The following is a 16,988-nucleotide window of genomic DNA, read 5'->3' as shown; positions in this document are numbered from 1 at the left end:
GAACATTGCACTCTTTTATTAAGAGGTGGTGTTTGTTTACAGTAGAGCCACATGTTTTTCATTTTATTTTGTCTAAAGAGGAAAGTGATCAATAGCGCAATCGCAAGAAGATTGACAGTGGGGAGGCGTTCCGGTGTGTCTACTCACCGTTTTCCAGGTGTGGAGATCCGAACGCAGGCGTCTCCAGGCGTTTGGAGGGTGGATGTCTGACGTCAATCCCAGGACCTTCGTCACTGGATCCGTCGCACAGGGTAAGTACAGTAGGTCTGACCCTGGTTTTGTTTTGCAGGAAACTTTTTTAGAATAGCAGGGCTGCACAAGCGATCGCAGCCCTGCTATGCTAAAATACACTCCCCCATAGGCGGCGGCAAGTTGATCGCACGAGCAGCAAAAAGTTGATACGCACGATCAACTCGGAATGACTACCATGGTTTTACCCAACTGTTTTGCTCCTGCAACTCTAAATTACCCCCTATCTTAGTAAGTTACTGCATTCTGCCTACATATATCAAACATGCAAGTACAGTAAATAAATGATGTAGGAATAATCATGTGAGCTATAAGCTATTAAGTCTTCTAAATAGACACTGAAACTAGATCAACACACTAATCTTACGCCAGCCGTATATCCAAAGATTATATCTTTACAACCAATCAATTAGTTGGTTGTTTTGATAAAAAATTTGTTAATGTATGGAATCAAATAATATAAGGTGATTTGCACTCAATTACTGAAAAACAGAAAAATAATGGGAACCATGTATCAGCAATTATATAAAAAAAGATTCAGTGATTCTGCATTTTTCCACTGTTTAATATTTCCCCAATGTACCAATATAACCACCTTTGGCAATATTTGATTTTCAGATCTTTTTCGTCCAACGACCAGATCGGCTAATCATGAAAGTGCCCACACATCAATTCAAAGGGCTGTCATTTTACTAGTCATATGTAAAGAAAAAATTTTTTATTGTAAAAACAGTATGCAAAACTGTTAAACACTACCATACAATAGCAATCTACAGCCACAATTGGTCTACAAAATCTAACATTTTGGACAACCTGATGCACTGATTCCAATAATTTTTGGTCTGAATCAGTACTTAGCACGCCATAATTGAATTAAGATCAAAATGCACAAAAAATTTGCAATGTTTGTAAAAATAAAAATAACAGCGCACAGCTCAGAGATTCAGTATGACCTGCACACATATTCTTCTGCTCAAACCAAGATATGTTGGTCTTGTAGTTTTTTTTTTTTTTTTGCGGGGGGGGGGGGGGGGTCAAAGGGGATGATCACTTGGTCTAGAATCGTCCCTGCATAATACGCAAATGCCCCAGACTAACTAAATATTGGCCCTCATTCCGAGTTGTACGCTCGCAAGCTGCTTTTAGCAGCATTGCACACGCTAAGCCGCCACCTACTGGGAGTGAATCTTAGCTTAGCAAAATTGCGAACGAAAGATTCTCAAAATTGCGATTAGAAATTTCTTTGCAGTTTCTGAGTAGCTCGGGACTTACTCTGCCACTGCGATCAGTTCAGTCAGTTTCGTTCCTGGTTTGACGTCACAAACACACCCAGCGTTCACCCAGACACTCCCCCGTTTCTCCAGCCACTCCCGCGTTTTTCCCAGAAACGGCAGCGTTTTTTCACACACACCCATAAAACGGCCAGTTTCCGTCCAGAAACACCCACTTCCTGTCAATCACATTACGATCACCAGAACGAAGAAAAAACCTTGTAATGCCGTGAGTAAATTACCAAACTTCTTAGCAAATTTACTTGGCGCAGTCGCAGTGCGAACATTGCGCATGCGCAGTTTGCGGAAAATAGCTGCGATGCGAAGAAAATTACCGAGCGAACAACTCGGAATTGGGGCCATTGGTCAGAATTGCTAACTTATTGATTGAATATGAACACAAGAAATATGACCAGTTAGACTAAATTACTTTGATCACTTGATTTTACTGACATAAAATAGGGCTGTATGTGTAAAAGATTGGTGGTATATAACTTCTATACAACTTCATATGAAAAAGTGGAAATAAGGGTTAAACAACTGAGAAAAGCAAGACAGAGGCAGAAGAACATATTTTAAAATGAAATCTAATGTTGAAAGCACACCAAAATAATAGTAAACCAATAGCTCTCGCATAGCGGCTAGGAACTGAAATTCATCTTAACATTTTTTTAACACTATTATCCACCAAAGAACAACATATACTTACAAAAGTAACTATTCAAATAATATGAAAAAATCATACAAAAAAAGAGTAAAACAAAAAGACCAATATTTGCCTTCTTAAATAAATAAAATAAATTCCAGGTTTTCTTCCAGAGAAGCAACCACTGTAAATATGACAATCTGCCAACAGCACAAACACATAGCCTGCTCTTCAGCAAAGTCTTGGAGACCCATGTATTTTGGTGAGATATCCCAAACTAAAGAGTCAATTCAATTAGACATGAGTTGCCATTGCAGTCATGTAGAAACATCAGCAACTGAACTCGCCCCCTCACAGCCTAATCTTTCCCGGGACTTCTGGATTTTTGTATGGAGCCCTATGGGGCTACAAACATAAATCAGCTAGTCCAGTGGTACCATAAGTGTGGCAATAAGCTGCTCCTACTCATGGATGCGACTAAGTCACCCCTAATTGAATTGACCCAAGAAAGAGAAAGAGCTTCAGTGGGCTTCAATACACATTTCATGGTGAATCATATCATCTGGGTTCCTGTTGCACAATGTTGTAAATCTGCCCCCACAGCTCTGACCTGCCTCTGCCTCTGAGTTATCCTGGAGGGATTTAGAATAACATCAATAAGTATGCACAAACATTGTTGCTGCTTGTCAGTCATCAGCTTAATTTAATAGTAGGATGACTATTGTACATTTACAAAGACACAGAGGAGCTCATGCTGAATGCATCAATGTAATGTAAAATGAGCTAAGAAATAAAACCCCCAGCAAATGCCTGCACTTACAAAGTTATAATAATCTCAAATTGTATGCATGTGTGTCAGACTAACACGAGACATAAATCAGATTAATTTATACCTCTGTTTGTAAACATTTATTTTCATAGAAAAATACACAATTGCTAATAGTTTAGAATGACATTTAAAAAAATCCTCTTTAACAGATAGAACTCTCCCTCCAGTGTACATTTTTTTTAATCTTACAAAAATATGCTCAGAAGATCAAACAAAATACACAGACACAATAAATAAAACACCTCTTAGCTTCAGGACAAGATCAGCTAGTCATAAGAATCTCTCTTGTGCTGCCAACCAACATCATCAGCTTGTACATACACTAGCCCTCAGGCACCGATAATTGGTTCGGCTTTGACTGGCATATATGCTTTTCTGTGCAACTCTGCATCTGTTTTACAATTACTTACAAATATCATGCTGTCCTTTTACAACTCCATATTCTGCAGTGGCAAACTGTCGCAAAAGTCAGATGCATTGCAGAACTAATTTTTGTATATTGTATTAGGCAAACTGGCACAACTCCTTTGGTGCATACACACTATGCGATTGGCTCCAGGAGCAATATCGCATAGTGTTTCATTTCCTGGCCCAGGTTGCCAACGTAGTGCATACACACTGTGCGATATTGCTAGCGATATCGCACAGTGACATCATGCCGCACCCGCGCCATGCATGCAGCTTTGGATAATAGTGCATGCACAATAGTGCATGCACAGGTGACACAGGGGAACAATATCGATGCGCGGGACCACGCGTCATTCATCATTTGCAGCATACACCATGGATGATATTGTAAGCAATATCATTTAGGATGATAAAAATTAGTCATATTGGTTACAATATCGAAAAAATTGTGTTGAGTATGCATGGCACTGTATGCTGAATTAAACAGTCTTTCCTTAGGAAAAAAACTTTCCAAAAGTAGTCGTCTTCTAACACACCGTAACCAATGGAAACAAACTTACATTCGGGTTCTCACCCTCAGACTCTGAAAGGTATCTTTATTGCTGGACCCAAGCACTGGGTAGTATAGACACGTATACGATGGTAGATACACTTGAGAAAAAGCACTTACATGAGCTTTCGATCCCGCCTTCATATAGCAGTTTCTTTTAACAAATCGTCTTTCCACATCAGACTAGGCTCCACCCTGAAATGCGTTACAGTTGCTGCTGCATACAGCAGATCGGATAACAGGAAGAGAAGGAGCTTATACCATCTGGGGTTTGCTGTTTTCCACCAGAAGTCTGTGTCTGCAGCCGAACCTCCTATAATGCACCTCACCGCTCCTGAGTACTGTTTCTCTGTGTTTTTCCGAGACCCTGTGAATACTTATTAATTATTAAAAACATTTATGTGGGGGGCGTGGTCTGGCACCAGAGGAGAGCAGTTGCAGCTTTCTTGAGCTCCTGCTTAGATATCATCATTCTTGCCCTCCTGGCCTGCTCAGACCCGCTCCTTTGCTGCATATAGCCCCCCCCCCAAGCCCCCTCTGCATCTCCCTGTTCCAGTCCGAACAGAGACGCGGAATCGGGGAGCGCCTTGGAGGCTCCCGTGGGTTGCGGCCTGGTCCTCAAGTTGACACCGGGGCCTCGATTTTGACACAGTCCCGTTGGACCTCTGGACGTGCCGCGCCCATGCTTCACAGTTCATATTTACCCTTCCTGGTACCCCTGAACGATCCCATAGTGCCTCCCACACCGTGCTGTCTTACCGTCTGGGGCCGTGCGGCGGAGTGACCGGGAAGCGACGTGGAGGCGGCCTGACCATGCACCCTGCAGCCGGAGCTGAGTCACTGGCGCCGAGCCGCTGGGCGGGACGACACGGCGTGGAGAAGCGCTCACTTCACCCCTTCTGGATGGGCTGCTCTGCTTAACCTGCTAGTGCTCCACCTGTGAAAGGGGTCCTGCAGCTGCTGTTAAAAGGAGATCATCTGCCTTACACGCTGCCCAGTCTGGCAGCCATATTATTGCTGTTGCTCACTGCAGTGTGGGAGAGAGAGGAAACGCTGCAGCTCTACACAATCTGACCTGATGGCTGAGCGGTGGGCTGCCATTGAGTCTGCTCCACTGGCCCCCTGATTACACCTGCCTCGCCTAGTCAGTCAGATCCTTCTGCCCTGTACCCACTTGACCTGAGGATGGGTCCCGGCTCCTGCTGCCTCCCCGCTGACTAAGTTGGAGATCACCTTCTCCACACTCTTCTACATGGCTGTACACCTTGGGGATTCAAGGGAGGCAACACTGTTTCACTCCTGGTGTGACACGCTCAGGATGAGTATGCACTAAAAATACTTGTTCCACATGTGAGACCCACTACACCCTTTACTATTCAGGCTCTCTGTGATTGGCTACTGCATTTCCACCCTGCATGAAAAATTTCCTGATTCCTTTGCCCGTGATGTCCGCAGGCACTACTCAGCACTATCGAGATGACACCCCCTGTGGCGATTCATCCGACTCTGGCCACTCGACCATACGCTCGCTTTCCCAACGTTCCCGCAAATCAAGACCGCTTCTTAAACAGCCGAAGATGAAACATAAAGACTTGCTAGCGGTGTTGGGACCGCTCTTAGATGAGAAGTTGGCGAGCATTAAAGAAGCCATTGAGTACTCTTCGACCCTGCTGAGTCAACGCTCTACCCGCCTCGACGAAGCGGAACAAAGGATAACCTGGAAGATAACCTAGAGGAGGCTCAACGCTCTTTACATGCTAAACAGCTAGAGATCTCTGACCTTTCGGAGAAACTTGATGACATCGAGAATCGCAGTGGCTCAAAAATAAAAGGGTCATCGGCATCCCAGAGTCGGTGAATGGTCGCGATCTCTTAGATCTTCTCTTGTTGGGCATTCCAGAACAACTGTCTATGGACTTGAAGGGAGTCCCTCTCGTCATTGAGAGAGCCCATAGAAAAGGGCCTGAAAGGAAAAATTCTTCGGGGCGCCCCCGCCCGGTCATCATGCGTATCCTGAACTATGCGGACAAAACGAGACTCCTCAACTATTACCGTAAAGCTGCTAGCCTCTCTATTAATGGTGATCGCCTCCTCATTTTCCAGGACTTTTCTGCATTAGTGGCCACAAAACGCAGAGAGTTTGCTCCCATCTTCAAACACCTCTTTGATGCGAAGATCAAGTTCTCGTTGCTTTATCCTGCCCGCCTCAGAGTCTTTGAAGATGGACGACTATGTTTCTTTGAAGATCCTGAAGAGGCCAAGTTACACTTCACCATACTTGATACTTGATTGCTACTTGCGTATACTTGTTAGTAGCTCATCGTTACCCGAATCAGCACTCGGGTCTCACATAATATTTCTGAGAAGTGTGATCGGTTCACACTTTTGATTGGTTAATTAATCTTTTTTGCTGTTTCTTGATGTTTGTTTGCTTTGTTAGTTTTACCTGCCTAGGCTGGGACCCCCTCCCTCCATTGGGGGATTCTCCCCCCGCTCACTGGGACGGTGTGGGACCATATTTAAACTTTCACACTCCCTTCTTGTTCTTTTTCCCAGTAGGGGTGGGTTGATATGTCTACTAACACCCACCCTCACTCTCATGTAGACTGAGATCCAAATGCCATGCTACTCTGTATTGTATCATGGAATGTGGAGGGTCTTAATCACCCGGTTAAAAGGAAAAAGGTGGTATCTCACCTGAAACGCATGTCTCCCCATATTGTTCTTTTACAGGACACTCATTGGTTAGATGACCCTAGAAATACCCTATGAGCCCCCTGGATAGGAGAATGTATTTCATCTCCATACCACTCTAAGTCTGGGGGGGTAGCGATACTGTTTCATGTCAACCTCCAATATTCTATACTTAGAAAGCTATGTGACCCTGATGGTAGATTTCTGTTGTTGGATGTCTGTATTAATAATACTGTCTATACCCTCCTCAACCTCTATGCTCCCAACGCCTCACCTGAATCTTTCTTTGCAGATCTCTTAACAAATCTCTTTACTTGGGGTAGCCTGAACTTGATTGTTGGTGGGGACTTTAATTTACTGGTAGACCCATCCATGGACAGATCTCGGGTAAGTGCCACCACTGCTATGACTCTTGCAATACTCCTATCCTCTTTCTGCTCCCAGTTGGAACTTTTGGATCCCTGGTGGGTATTTCATCCTACTCAGAAAGACTACACCTTCTACTCCCATCCTCATTCTTCTCACTCTCGAATTGACTATATCTTCACTGTCGCCCATCTCCTTCCCAAGGTTACCCACACTTCCATTGACAACATTATCATATCCGACCATGCCCCTACATCTCTCCATATTCAATTAGCCATGCCTCCTCGTAGCTCACCTCGTTGGTGTTTCCCTGCCTATTTACGCCATTCTACTGATTTCCTCCTTCACATGAAACAATTCTGGCTCAACTACACCCTAGACACCAGCGATCAGAGCTTAGACTCACCGGTCTTTTGGGGCGCAGCTAAGGTCGTCCTCCGAGGACTGTCATGTCATATACTTACTCTAGACGGAAGAAGTTTTCGGATCAATTACAGTCCTTGAGTACAACGCTTACCTCTGCATATAGGCGGTATGTTCAGCACGACACCCCCGCCCATAAAGAGGCTTATCTCTCCGCTAAACTCATTTATGACACATTCCTCACAGAACGGGCTCAATTGTCTTATGACTATCAACGTAACAGGTTTCATAGATGGGGCAATAAATCAGGCAAATTGTTAGCCAATCTGATCAAAGGTCCTAAATCCTGCACATGGGTAAATGCAATCAATAGCTCGGGTTCATTGAGCACTGACCCCGTAATTATTTACACTGAATTTAGAGACTTTTATCGATCTCTGTACACCAAGGGCCCTGACGACTCGATAACCAACCACTCATTTCTGGAGGAGGCTGCTCTCCCTGTTTTGACTCAGGAGGAGAGGGATTCTCTAGAAAGCCCGATTATGGCTGAGGAGGTTGTTGATGTCATTAAGACCCTACCAAATAATAAAAGCCCGGGTCCTGATGGCTTTGGTGCAGAGTTTTATAAAATGCTCCGAGATGAGCTGGCTCCCACCCTCACGTCTCTCTACAATCATATCCTTACCTCCAAACTCCAATTAGATTTAATGAGGCCACGATCATAGTCATAGCAAAACCAGGAAAGGACCCTTCCTTTCCAGGCTCCTACAGGCCGATTTCCCTTCTCAACCAAGACTTTAAAATCCTTACGAAATTAATGGCCAATAGATTGCAACTCTGTCTCTCTCGTATTATATCGCCTGCGCAGCTGGGCTTCATTAAGCATAGACAATCCGTACAGGGTATCAGGACTGCTTTAGCGGCCAATTCGTACTCATGTACTCACAATTTCATGGATTATATCCTCATAAACCTCGATGCGGAAAAGGATTTCGATAAGATTGCCTGGCCTCACCTCGCTAGAGTTTTGTCACATCAGCAATTTGGTGATAAATTTCGTGGCCTTGTCGACTCCCTTTACGACAGCCCTACTGCGCAGGTGATAGTCAACATTTCCTCACCTTCCTTTATCCTCGAAAGAGGGACCAGACAGGGATGCCCACTCTCTCCTCTCCTTTTTAACCTGGCTCTTGAGCCCTTCATACGTTATATTCTCAACCTCTCTGATTTCCGAGGTATTAGGATTGGTAACAGAGAGATCAAACTGATGGCATTCGCAGATGATATTCTTCTCTTTACCTCCAATCCGAGACAGTCGGTCATGGCATTGCAGAACGCTATTACCCGATTTTCCTCCTTTGCAGGACTCTCGATTAATTTTGACAAATCAGAGGCTTTAGCTATTTTTCCCCAGATTACTGCGGGTTGAGACACTCTCTTTCCATTTCGCTGGGCCTCCACCCATATCACATATCTCGGAGTCCTTCTTTCCTCTGACCCTGCTCGTCTTTACACTGACAACGTTCACCCTATTCTCACTAAACTCCAAACGGAATTGGCGCTGTGGCAAAAATTACCCCTCAATCTTATGGGCCGCTGTAATCTGGTGAAAATGGCTAGTTTTCCCAAATTGCTCTATGTCCTTCAGATGGTACCTGTCATGCTTTCTAAGTCTGACCTCTGTCTCCTTAACTCATCTATTTCTACATTTATCTGGGCCAATAAAAGACCCAGAATAAGCTTCTTTAAATTATCTCAGATGGTGCAGAATGGGGGGCTGAATCTGCCAGATATAGAGCAATACAATAGAGCTTGCCTTCTTCGTTTTGCTATGGACTGGCTCAACGGTACATCGGTCTTTACCGACTCGCTGATTGTCTCCCAACTCTGTGCTCCTCTGTCTCTTAGCTCGGTTTTACATGCATCCAAATCTGAGTTGTTGTCTCTTTCTCTGGACAATATACTCTTAACCTCTACTGCTATGGCATGGAGATTGTCTAGGACAGGGGTGGCCAACCAGTCAGAGACAAAGAGACAATAAAAATGTGTTAGGTATGTCAAAGAGCCGACATGGAGCCGAAGGCGCACATGCAAAAATGGGGTGTGACCTAGTGCCTTCTAGGCCACGCCCCTGGTATAAAATACATTGAAAAAGCCAGATCCAACATAAAATACATTGAAAAAGCCACTTCCACATAAAATAATTGTAAAAGCCAGATCCACATAAAATATATTGAAAAATCCAGATTCACATAATACACTTCAGCTCCCCCATGTGTCACTCCAGCCAGCACCCTCCTGTCACTCCAGCCAGCACCCTCCTGTCACTTCAGCCAGCACCCTCAAGTGTCACTTCAGCTTCCCCCAATTCATGCCATTGCAGCAGCCCGTTATGTGTCCTCTGTTTGCTGGTGGGTGTCTCATCTCTAGTATTTGGCTCCCTCAGTTCTAAGTCCCCGTAGTGCTGTTGCGTGTTTTTCTGGAGAACAGGGGTTACCGGATGTTGTGGTCATGTGACTTTGTGTGTTAGGAGCCACATTTGAAGAAAGAAAGAGCCACATGTGGCTCAAGAGCCACAGGTTGGCCACCGCTGGTCTAGGAAATCCCTGAAGTTACAGTACACTCACTCCTTATTTCTTCCCTTAGTTGGGAACCCACATTTTCAATGGGGTCAGGCCTCTTCTCCCTTCACTGCTTGGCACGCTGCAGGGATTACATGGGTCAGCGACCTTCTCGACTCTAGGAAAAAACTACTCACTTTTGCTGATGCACTAACCAAATATGACATTAACCCTAGTCACGGCTTCTACTTTTTTCAGGCCTCACATAATGTACATTCAGTCCTTTCCCATCTTTGTGCTTCAGACCTTGTTAACAGCCTGGATATGCTTCTGCATTTCGGGACATGCTCCATCTCATCTATATACACCTGCATTCGTGTGGAGCATGTCCCCGCTACTGACTTGTCCCAAGTGCTAACATGGTCCTCTTAAATTCCCTTCATGTCCCCAGAGGCCGTGATGGACAGTTTTGCAACTTCCCTCAAACTCATCCCGGCCAGCTTATATCAAGAAATGTCCTATAAAATTTTACATAGAGCCTATATCTCTCCAAAGAGGAGTCATTTGATGGGTATATCTGAATCGACGAAGTGCTTGAAATGCTCTGCACCAGTAGTGACCTTCTGCATTGCATTTGGCACTGTCCCCTCATCCAAATGTTTTGGGCTGAGCTACAAACATATGGTGCTTCCGAGTTGGATCTACACTTCCAATGCACTGCCTCTTGGGCTCTCTTTGGTCATATCCTGGATCAACCGGCACTTCCCTCTCAGGATACGAAATTGATAGTGATTCTTTCAGCGGTAGGCAGGAAAGCTATACTCCAGCAAAGGATCTCTGATACCCCCCCACATTGCCACTAGCCACCTCCAGACTGCTCTTCCTATTCACGATGGACTGGCTGGAAACGACTCTAAATAAAGAAATACTAACTCCCACATTGTTCCACTGTTGGAGACAATTCATTAATCGTCTGCCCACTCTGACTAAATTGGCTATTAAGCAGAGTTTTCAATGTACCACATGGTACGGCCACCAACTCCTGTCTGATGACCCTCCCATCTCTCTCCCATAAATTAATAATCCTCTTCACTTCTCTGATTTTTCTACTTTTCTTTCTTCACTGCTTCACTACCCGCAGAAGCATCTCTTAGCCTTTCTTGCCTCCCCCCTCTGCACCTTTACCTTTACTATGCATCTCCGATGTCTACATGCTTTCCTTTGCTCTGTTGATGTCTCCATGGATGGGTCGGCGGTCCCCTTGCTCTGGCAGGTATTGTTTTTTCAATTTTTTTCTCTTTTTGTTTGTTTTTGTTTTTCGTTCTCCACCGGGGAGAACGACTCAACATGTTGTATTGTTTATACTGTTTGTATTTTTGTTTCTGCATCTGATTGACGAACAATATCTCTGTGGAATGGCTTTTCCATAATTATTGCAATTGTTTCGTCTACTGTTCTGATATTGTATACTAGAAAATGGAAAAAGAAATGAGGTTTTCTCCCAGGACCCGGTACCCACGGGACTAAAAGATCTTTGTCGCAATTTATCTCTGTATTGGGTTGGGTCCTATGTTTACTCCTGATATTGCTTGTTATGTTTTTTCTTTTCTAAGACCTCAATAAAGTATATATTGGAAAAAAAACATTTATGTGGATTACCTAGTCTGATGTGGAACGACGATCTGTTAAAAGAAACTGTTATATGAAGGCGGGATCGAAATCCCATGTAAGTACTTTTTCTCAAGTGTATCTACAATCGTATACGTGACTATGCTACCCAGTGTTTGGATCCACCCCAAAAGATACCTTTCAGAGTCTGCAGGTGGTTACGGTGTGCTAGAAGACAACTACTTTTGCCAGAGAAAGTTTTTTCCTAAGGAAAGACTGTTTAATTCAGCATACAGCACCATGCACACTCAATACAATTTTTTCGTTCAAGTCTAGGAAGCTGATTAGCAGAGCCGGCCTTAGGCATAGGCAAACTAGGCAAATGCCTAGGGCATTTGGTATGCTTAGGGGCACCAGCAGCTTCTGCTGATTAAAACGATATGTGACATGCCTATATTCTGTGCGTGACTGCGGCTGTATCTGCATATGAAATGCTATGTTGCAGTGTATTCCTGGAAATCACTGTAATGTAGCAATTCGTATGCAGATACAGCCACAGTCGCACGCAGAATATAGGCATGCTGTATATCATTATAATCAGCAGATTGTGCATCCTAGCCACATAGTAATGCAAATAAGATGCATTTTCATAAACAAAAGGCGTCCGACGTTAGCAGAGCTGCCAGCTGACTCATGCCAGAAATCTACTGCAGAACTAGCGTTGGTGCTAGGGGGCACCAGCCAAAATCTTGCCTAGGGCATCATATTGGTTAGGGCCGGCTCTCCTGATTAGGGTGCTTCCTGAGTGTAAAGGGCTACAGTATTGTGGTAGCGCAGGTGTAACAATTTGTTTCTGATCCATTGGTTACAATATCGCCTAGTGTGTGTGCGTCTTAACACTGCATCAGCTCCAGACAGTATAGCTACAATGAAAATTAATAAGAGTGTACATAGAGATCATATACTGTAGTGAAAGAAATTTTCAACAACACCATTTCATATGTGACCTTCTAACCTAGTGAAATTGTACCTAGACTACAGTGTATTTAAAAATACTACATGAGACATTAGCATATAATGTAACATCCCCCTTTTCTTGACTGCATGTTGAAAAATTAAAATGTAGAAATATACAATTTCAGTAATGCTTTTCAATATTATAAGGTTCATGGAGAAAGAAAAAGGAATATGTAAGAGATCAGTTGTGGAAACTATAGTTCTCCAAAATACAAACAAATATTCACATATACTGTACTGTATAAAAAAAAAATAATTAAAAAAATGACAAAAATAACCCTCTTTTGAAAGTCAACAGTCCGTGAAAAAGAGAAACAAAAAACATAATACAATCATTCCTGCATACTAAATGATGGCATTCTACCCGAGTTATGTCACTTTAGTTGCACTAGATTTTAGTCCACTGGAATATTATCAGAAGCAGCGTGATCTTTTGTCAGAACTGACCAAATTTACACATGAAACAATATAATGCCCAATTTCAAGAATACCATGGGAATGTGTACTCACTTTCAATGAAACAGAAAATTGCTTTAAGTCCTGCCCCAAGGTTCAATTAGTGGCTTTCAAAAAATTACTCACAGTGGATAACCTTTAATTTAACTGTACTGTACTTTCTTTTCCCAAATTAAAACTTCAAAATAAATATATAGTACAGCAAGTAATTGTAATATTGTAATTAGAAGCTAACTTACTGTACTGGTAGTGAGAAAATATCTCCTATGAAAAATAATATTTTTAATTGCAACAACCAGTTTACAGTGTGCTGTATGTAATGAGAGCCAGGGAACAAATTTGTTGCCATTTTTTTTGGATAATCCTGTTTGATCTTCCATTTCTTTTGCTTAAACACTTCAGACTATCATTACTAGTTAAACAGCTAGGTGTTTCTCAAACATGAAGTGCAATTCAGCAATCAGATTGTGAAACATGTCAGCAATGTTTCTGCTAATTTTACCCCTTGCTGAATTGCACTTTACATGTTGTAACTTTGACTGCTAAACTTTTTAATTAGCCATTGGGCATTAATAAAAGACTTATGTTTTATTTTTACTTGCACAAAGTAATTGGATTCTGGAGCTGTGCTGAACCTGCTTACTCTACTTATATTATTTTTTTTGTTTGTAGAGATTGTTTTAGCTTGCTTCATCCAGAACACACATCGCACCGCTGCCTGTACACAGTGACCACCTGGGAGCTGGACTGTTTATACTGGTTTTTCTGTCTCAGAAATAAGACCTTATGCAGACCACTAAGAAACAGGATGAAATAACCTGGCTGGATAGGAATTACTTGAAAATGCTGTTGTAAATGGTAGATACACACTTCAAGTACTAACAATACTAATAATCAGAACAATTATAATAAACTCTACAATTTTACATGAAGTAATAGTAAAGTTTCTTAGTACGTTAGGTCAAAAATGTAAGCCCATCTACCACAGCAAGGTGAACCTTTATCAGGTGGGTCCCTAACATTCCTAATACTGACACATGATATACATTTATCTAGGACTTACCTTTCATAGTGCCATTAAATGTGTAGACTGTTATGCAAGAACCATACACTAATTAAAATCACTTAAGGGCAGGTGGGTGAGGTGCTAGACAGAAGGAGTCTCACCTGCAAGTGTGCAATATATACACAAATACAGAGGAAAAAGGGGGCTGGACTGCACTCCCTAATTTCAAACAAAATAAGAGGTGCTACCATGCTTCGACACAAAGAAAAAAAATAGGTGCACACTTCAAACATTTACTGTAGAATGTAAATAATAAGAACAAGTATAATAAACTGTACAATATAACATGGAGTAAAAATAAGATTCTTAGGTTTTTTTTCTGTGTGGCACTACAAGTCTCAGCATGGTAGAACCTCTAATGTTTGAAATTAGGGTGTCCAGTCCCTACCCTCTTTTCCTTTGAAACTGGCAGATAAACAGACTGATTTTTGCTTTTATGAATAAATATTGTTATTAAAGTCACCAAATTAGAGTCTAAAATCAAATTTGATTTGGAAGTGAAGGCAAATATGCTTTTGAGAAGGCTTTAAAGTTAAAAATGACCAACAATGTACATACATGTTAATACTAAAATACAGAAAAGGTTATATAATTGTATACACTAAAACACAGCTCACCTAAAATTTTAAGCTAAAATAGCAATTTACATTTGTGTCTGCTACAAAATAATTTTGATCAACTGTTGTAGAACAAGTAAATAATACATAGATTATTTTGTGTCCTTCACACATCATGGAACATAGCAGAAGCACATAAATTGAATACTCTTGAGTTCCTCACACATTTAAAGGTCACTGGTTATAGCAAGAATGTGGAAGAGGTCACTAAGGATCATTAACTGCCATAGAAAAATAAAATTCTTAGTGTAAAAATTTCATTTTGTGGCTTCTTTTTCAAAAAGTCACCTATTTTTATAGGGAAGAGTATGAATCAGCAGAGTTTGGATTCAGGTTATGCACCCGAGCATCCTTCTTTTTCAGTAAATTGTAAAAACATACTGTAGCTAGATTTTTTTTTGCTGTATACCATAATATGGGGGTAATCCTTCTGCCCATGAATAGTTTGAGTTGCCATTGTGGTAGCATGTTAATGCCGGCAATGGCACCCAAATTTACACTCCTTGTGGTCCTTTCTAGTGCTGGGCTCATACATTTTTTGCTTGTAGCCCTATGTATTGTGCACCTTCCAGTTGCCCCTGCTTTCCATGCAGTGGCATCAGAGGGAGGACAGGTGCAAGCCACACAGAGTGACACCATGTGAGGGGGTAGCACCACAATAGCAGCGTGCATGTGCGCATCATCCACAGTTTGCCTTAAGAGGCTGGTTGCTACCCAGCAGCTCCCCGGAAAGCTGGGCAAGACCCCAGCATGACAAGTAAATGGGTGTGACACATGGTCATGCCACCAAAATATTATACACCAGAGGGCTTTGCTTCATGGACACAAGGTCATGCCCCCTTCAACATGCAAATAGCCAATACAGTGCTGCACTGGAAGACACCCACCCAAGTGATCCCACTGTTCCCATGTGTGACCCTGCCCCAGCTCCCTGTATGTGTCTCTGCCACTTCTTCCCATGTTTAACGCTGTCCTTGCTCCACATTTGTAACTCTGCCCCCTCTGCATGTGTGGCTTTGCTCCCGATCCCCATGACATGTCTTCATATTCTGTATGTGTGTCTGTCTGTCTCTAATTTGCTATGATATCTCCATGTTCGTCCCCCCATGTTTTCTCAAAATCTTTGTGTGCATCTTATAAAGAAAGGGGTATAGGCGTAATGGGGAGCTTTGCTTTCTTCATTTGTTATGGGTTCACTATTTCTGATGGCTGCCCTGCAGATAACACTTTTGCAATATTTAGGAAGCAAATATAGAATGTTACATTTTGGAAGATGGTAGTCCTAAAACAGAAGTGATATGGTCCTTGGGTCGAACTTACTTAGGACGATACTCAATAGGTCAACAACTATCGGTCGACCTGCAAAGGGTCGACACGAGCAATAGGTAGACATGACAAAGGTCGACACATGAAAAGGTCGACATGAGTTTTTCACTTATTTTCATTTTTTGAACTTTCTCATACTTTACAATCCACATGGACTACGATTGGCCATGTGTGGGGACACTGTGCACTGATTGGGGTTCCCGGTCACTTTATGGAGAAAACAACACCAAAAAACAAAAAACAAACTCATGTCGACCTTTTTTTAATGTCGATATTTTCCATGAAAACTTTTTCCACGCGTCGACCTACTGCCTGTCAGCCAATAGTGGTCGACCTAATGAGTGTTAAACCCATTCCAAACAGAAATACAGTAGGATTGACATTTTATGTTAAGTTTTTAATTTCCTTCATTTTCACATTTTACTAGAACTTGAAAATCTACAGTAGGTGCACCTTGACATGTACTAGCCCCAAAAGTAGGTGATTAGCTCACATAAAAAACATTGTGTGCTTGCACATGTAAACATTACTGAGATACCATGAATGAGTTAGAGATACTATACCATGAAACAGGGAGGGATGAGCCCATCTGTGGCAGCAGTGCAGCACCCTCCCCTCCCTTTCCCCCAAACATCAGCATGAGGCTACACATGCTATAATGAAGGCCCAGTACAGCTTATTGCCTTTGAAGGCAAGACTAACTCACAGTTCAGGACCAATTTTATATTCCGAATATATTCCTGATCTATAGTATATACAGTAGATGAGGCAATATTTATACAATTTTAACTCATGGAGCAAAAAATAAAAAGGCTAAAATGTCAAATCCAGCCAAATGGATAAAAGCAAAGGATATAAGTATCCCCAAATGAATGGTAAAAGCATATGGATACATTTTTAGCCAAATCACCAAGAAATAATGACGATTGCATTTTTACTTCTTACTGTGAGATAAGAA

General features: G+C 42.3%; 1 long non-coding RNA gene across 1 annotated transcript in view; it reads left to right on the top strand.

Moving 5' to 3' along the window:
- LOC134929272 (uncharacterized) overlaps positions 1-13,953 on the top strand; it is an 85,575-nt gene extending 71,622 nt beyond the window's left edge. The window contains exons 3-4 of the long non-coding RNA XR_010178434.1: positions 79-251; positions 13,694-13,953. This is a non-coding gene — a long non-coding RNA (uncharacterized LOC134929272). The remainder of the gene's footprint in view (positions 1-78; positions 252-13,693) is intronic.
- Positions 13,954-16,988: the final 3,035 nt, after the last annotated feature.

This window comes from Pseudophryne corroboree, chromosome 5 (genome assembly GCF_028390025.1).
Source record: "Pseudophryne corroboree isolate aPseCor3 chromosome 5, aPseCor3.hap2, whole genome shotgun sequence".
NCBI classification, from domain to species: Eukaryota; Metazoa; Chordata; class Amphibia; order Anura; family Myobatrachidae; genus Pseudophryne; species Pseudophryne corroboree.
Note: the sequence above shows the minus strand (reverse complement) of the source record. Positions and strands in the feature narration are given on the sequence as shown.